Source organism: Alosa sapidissima, chromosome 1 (assembly GCF_018492685.1).
Source record: "Alosa sapidissima isolate fAloSap1 chromosome 1, fAloSap1.pri, whole genome shotgun sequence".
Classification (NCBI taxonomy): Eukaryota; Metazoa; Chordata; class Actinopteri; order Clupeiformes; family Clupeidae; genus Alosa; species Alosa sapidissima.
Window position 1 is genome coordinate 15,415,439 of NC_055957.1, and position 6,025 is coordinate 15,421,463.

At 44.0% G+C, this 6,025-nt stretch overlaps 1 long non-coding RNA gene across 1 annotated transcript in view; it reads left to right on the forward strand.

Annotated features, from left to right (window-relative positions):
- Positions 1 to 239: 239 nt before the first annotated feature.
- Positions 240 to 6,025, forward strand: part of LOC121712712 — a 21,395-nt gene continuing 15,609 nt past the window's right edge. The window contains exons 1-2 of the long non-coding RNA XR_006032637.1: positions 240 to 258; positions 4,913 to 4,919. This is a non-coding gene — a long non-coding RNA (uncharacterized LOC121712712). The remainder of the gene's footprint in view (positions 259 to 4,912; positions 4,920 to 6,025) is intronic.

Genomic DNA, 6,025 nt, shown 5'->3' on the forward strand with positions numbered 1-6,025 from the left:
CTCCTATCATGTTCTGTCATGCTCACCATAATTACTGTACATGGAGCTCTCTACCTAACTACCTGCACCTTAAAATCAGCCACACACAAGCACACACACACACACACACACACACACACACACATACACACGTCACACATAGACATACACACACACACACACACACACACACACACACACACACACACACACATACACACACACGTTACACATAGACATACATACACACACACACACACACACACACACACACATACAGTACACACACACACACACACACACACACACACACACATACAGTACGCACACACACACACACACATACACACACACACACAGACACACACAGTACACATACACACACACACACACACACACACACACACACACACACACACACACATACAGTACACACACACACACACACACACACATACAGTACACATACACACACACACACACACACACACACACACACACACACACACATACAGTACACACACACACACACGCATACACACACACATACACACACACATACAGTACACATACACACACACACACACACACACACACACACACACACACACACACACATACAGTACACACACACACACACACACACACATACAGTACACATACACACACACACACACACACACACACACACACACACACACACACATACAGTACACACACACACACACGCATACACACACACATACACACACACATACAGTACACATACACACACACACACACACACACACACACAGATACAGTACACATACGCACACACACACACACACACACACACACACACACACACACACACACACACTTACACTCACTCACTCTCTCTCACACACACACAAGCACATACAGCCTGGACATAAAATTGCCATTCCGAGTCACATGAGCTGAAGTGGATTGCAGTGGTAGAGGACTTAATGACAGGGTAGAGTGTGTGCCTCCATGCAGAGCACTCCACTCTGCTCTCAGTCGGTGAGAGGGGGGAGACGCTTTCAGTGGGATCAGTCAGTCAGCCTGCAGCCCAATGCAGATGTCCTCCAGTTCGCCCACACAGCCCAGAGTCTCATAGTGTGCATCAAAAGTAACGTTCACCACACAGGCAGAACATTGTGCAAAATTCATGACGGGTCAGTACGAATGATATGCTAAGCGCGTGCTGATATAGGGCGATTGAATGTACTCGTCGAGAGGGGCTATCGGATGTCGGACATCCCTTACTGAAACATTCCTATTCATTTGCTCACATTTGGTTCGAGTTAGGGGGAATGCCTCCAAGATCCGCGGCGGAGTATGTAAGCCGGCCTGATGTGTTTGGCTTTCTTGTTGCTTTATTTGTTTAGGGAGTCATTTGATCAAAAGGAGGTCAGGGCAGATTTAACAGGATTCCTTTTTCTGAGCAAAACCGCTCAAAGAAAGCAGCAATATTGCCGGGTGGATTTGAGGCCTCTGAGTATGTGCTAAGGAAGACAGACATATTTCAGCCTAAGCCTGAAAAGGAGTGTTTTTTTATTTTCAAAATGTCTGTTGTCGTTTTTTTTCCTCTTTGCATATGAGTGCTTAAGCGCATTAACCATAGGTTGAGTTTGGTCCTGATGTAGATAGGCCATCACAGTCCCTCCAGTGAGCAGGGCCTGGTGGTCACAGAGAGTTCAGCTGGTTTTAATGTCACTGGGCATGTGAAACAGGAAAAAAGATTCTATCAGCACACTAATGGGATTAGTCCAGTCTGAAGGGTGAATTTTTTTTCCTCCCTCAAGAAAATAATGTATGTATACATCTGGGCATATGGAGCAGGCTCTTATGTATGGGCAGGCTGTTCCTCCATAATGTTTTTGAAGAGATGCTGTATGTCATAACTCTTTGTCATAAAATTAAAATAAGAGTGGTGTCTGTACCAGTAAAGTCACCAAAAATGTTACTGCCTGAATCTAATCACCATATTAAAATAGTTATATGGGTATAATAGACACTCTAATCACAGAAATAGACCAAACTGATTCACAAAATGATTAAAATAAGTAATTGTTGGACATAACGTCCATTCTGCATCTAAATGACCAATGAATAGAAGTTAGAAATAAAATGCCAGATATATACCGTATAAATGAATGGCTCAGCAAAGACAAGAAAGAAGGAGGAAATAGTACCTCAGTGCAAAAGTATAATTTAGTCTTCAAAATACAGCCTGTGAGCCCATCCTCTGCACAGGGCAGCCACCCCTCTGTGCACCGGGCTGCTCCGCGGTTCTAATTATGGCGCTGGCCGATTGCAGGGTTTGAAGTCATCCCCAAAGCCTGGCCAAGATTATAGCACTTCATCACAGAGGCAAGTTACAGACTACAGACAGAGCAAAAGGAAAGCTATTCTGCATACTGTACTTTGAATGTTATTTTTGTGCCCCTTTTTTGTCTTTAAATGTGACATTGAGTCTAAATATTTATAGATTTGTTTTTCTGCGTTGACTCAACACTCTATTGTTCAGTGCTTGGGAGTCAACAGTGCTGTTTCAGTGGACGCTTAAATAATGCATTGTCAAGTCTGAAGAGGGAAAAAAGTTGTTTTTGAGAAAGTTTCTCATGGCACCTCTCTGCGTTCTGACAGCCGAGGAGAGAGAGATGGACGTGAGCGAAGCGCCCAGGCCTCTCAGAGAGGCGGGTTTCGGTGAAACCGTCACAGGCACTCAGCCAAGTGTCTCTGCCTGGATGCTTCAAGGAGCCATCCGTCTCCTCTCTGCTGACAGCTTGTTGTAACAGACGCGTCTTCACAAGGCCAAGCGAGTGCATTTCCCAAATAACCCAGTGACAGGATAACGCCGGTTTTGTGTTGGTACGTAAACATTGTTTACAGCCCAACTCCTGCAGACACCTTCTGTTCCCTGACTTTCCTTGTCATTCAGACTCCAAAAACGAGTTCCTGAGACGACACCATAAAAAAAGATGGGCCACTCAACATAACTCATTCAAATAACCCTTGTTGCTCTGGCTGAGTTAAATTATGTCAACATGTAGTGTAAAGTCTATGTGTAATAAACTTTATACTACATGTTGACATAATAGTAACTTAACTTAAAGAAACATTATGTTTTGACTGGGCTAAACTAAGTCAACAAATTTAGCTTATGGAATATCAAGCCTATGGAATTCATGGTAGCACTTTACTTGATGGGTGAGTTCATAACACCTTCATAGCAGCTGTCATAAACTGCACATAAAGCATTCATGACTGTTTCATGAGACATGACTCAACATTCATACCAAACCTTTCATGAATGTGGAAGACAGAACGACAACAACTTGTCAAAATAAAAGTCCAACAATCGCAAAGCAGCATTGCCATTTTTCTCTCCAGCCTTTGTAAATATTTCATGAATATCTTGAAGTCTACATCAAATTTGGGGGCAGCCGTGGCCTACTGGTTAGCACTTCGGACCTCTAGCCGGAGGGTTGCCAGTTCGAATCCCGACCAGTAGGCACGGCTGAAGTGCCCTTGAGCAAGGCACCTAACCCCTCACTGCTCCCCGAGCGTCGCTGTTGTTGCAGGCAGCTCACTGCGCAAGGATTAGTGTGTGCTTCACTTCACTGTGTGTACACTGTGTGTTGAGTGTGTTTCACTAATTCACAGTTGGGATAAATGCAGATGTAGTGGAATACTGCATAGTAGCCTAGTCAAGCAGGCAACCTTGATTAGGGGGAGGGACGAGCTGATTGCTTGTTAGACTGAGGCTATTTAAGTCAGCCTGGTTCCTCCACTTGCAGGACATTTTCCCTCTATGGCATGCTAGCGCAAACGCTTTCACAGAGGTGAATGGCGGTAGGTAGCCTAATACTCTCTTCCATGTTCTGTGAATATAGATCGCTCTTCGTAAAGTAATCTTTCCCTTCATACAGGTCCCACTCGGTGTGCATCTACTGGCCCTGAATTCGCTATGACTCCCTGGCGGCCTCCACATTTCCGCATTCGGTATGGGTAGATATTGACGGCGCAGGTAATATCTGCTTCATAAGGATTGCAGTGATTTAGTGTTGCCTAATTGTAATGTTGAACTGCCTTGCCCCATGTCAAGCTTATCTGGGTGCCTCTGTGTTTTAGGGGTGCCATCAGCTGGTTGCTGTTTTGCCCGGGTGTAATTGTGTGTAATTGTTTGCTTTTATCTGCGTTGGATTCCTCCCTCGTGAGGCGGTGATTGTAACCCAACTGTAGCGCATGTATGTATGTATGTACTGTTTGTGAGCGGGTCAACTGGTAGCGTAGTCTCTTTTTAAATGTGTAGATACTGTTTCCTAGTTTGTGATGCTAAGGCCTCCTGGCGTGGCGCGCTGTCTGGTGGTGGGGGTGTTCTTGTAGCTAGCCCTCCTCTTCACTGTGTGTGTGCATTAGTGTGTAGTTGCACCTTACTCTTTGATCTCCACATTTTCTAGACTTGCAGTGTAGCGCATGGCGTGATCGTACCCACGAAACACCTGAGTGATTGCATGTGTTGCGAGGTTCCCTAGGTGAGTAGTTGACACTCCACCCTTTTCCTCACAGGCAGCGCTGCTTCTCCTGGAGCCTTGGCTAAATCCCTGGCTGGAAGACTGCTAGTTCTGTTGTAGCTGTAGCTATTTTATGTGTCGGTTGCACTGATCTGATTTAATAATAAATTATTATATCAATGATTTATTCCCACAGCTGCTTCCAGACTACTATTATTCCAAATTAATAAATGGTAGAACAAATAATTTCCGCCTCTGGTCTGCTTGTTCCTCCTTTTTTTATGTAACTGAAATGGTATGGTTTGAGTTTATATAAACACCCGTGTCATTCCGTTACACAGAGACCAAATTTCCCTCACGGGATCAAAAGAGTACTACTATACTTAAATGTCACTTTACTTTACAAGTAGTGAAGTGTTCGTAATCACTGAGTTTAAAGAAGCCCTATGCAACAATTTTAGCAAAAATTACCTTAAAGGAACCATATGTAAGATTGTGGCCAAAACTGGTACTGCAATCAATTTCAAATTACTGTAGAGCGGTGTATCCCCTCCCCCTCCACTCTGACTCGAGGTTGCCAACCCGGATGCCGAAACACTACTGACTTTGTGATTAGTAGATAGGTAGAGGGTGGCGCATCAGGCCAAAACACAACATGACATGACAAAACACAACATCAACATCAGTTGAGGGCTGCAACTTCACTTTTTAAATGGCAATATCCTGGCCGGACTACTGTTGTCAGTGATATAAGTATTTGAAATGAACATGATTTCTTAATGTCTAGTGACATATCAGGGCCATTTTATGATTAATTGAAATACATTTCTTACATATGGTTCCTTTAATTATGCAGGTTGATGGTTCTACAACACTTTTTGGGTCATTTGGTGGGTGCTTCGTCTCCCCTTAGTGCTTCTCCGCCGAAAAAAACGAATATGCAACTTTCTGGTCGCTGTACGAACACTTCCAGATGTGACTCAGCGGAAGTATCCAATTGTGTCTCGAAAATGTAGTCAGATTGTACTTTCTAAGAAGACTGCCAAACGGACTCCGACTTGGCTTTGTTGTTGTTGAAATTGTAAGTAGCCTACCCTTGGGTGAACTTCGTTTTTGTAATGTGGTTTGATAGTCTCTTGAACAATGTGTTTGCTCGACCGTTTTATTGTGAGCCCTGTATGTGTTTAGCTTGGTTTCTTGATGGCTAGCTCGCTAGCTAGTGGGGGTTTAGCGTAGCAGTCACTTGCTACCGAAGCTGCAGGGGGAGCTATGTCGTGAAAAATGCGAGCCCAAATCAGGCGAAAACCCAGAAACAGCGAAGGAATAACCAGACCTGCATAGGGCTTCTTTAACACTGGGAGGTAAACTAGCCTAGATTCAGCTGACCCGTATTTGTGTAGCCTGGAACGGTTGGACATTGCCAGTAGCAAAAGATGAGAAATCATCTGCAAAGGTTACATCATAAAACAAATACATTTTTATGAAACAAAAATTATTTGCTTGACCATGTTCTGTCTTTT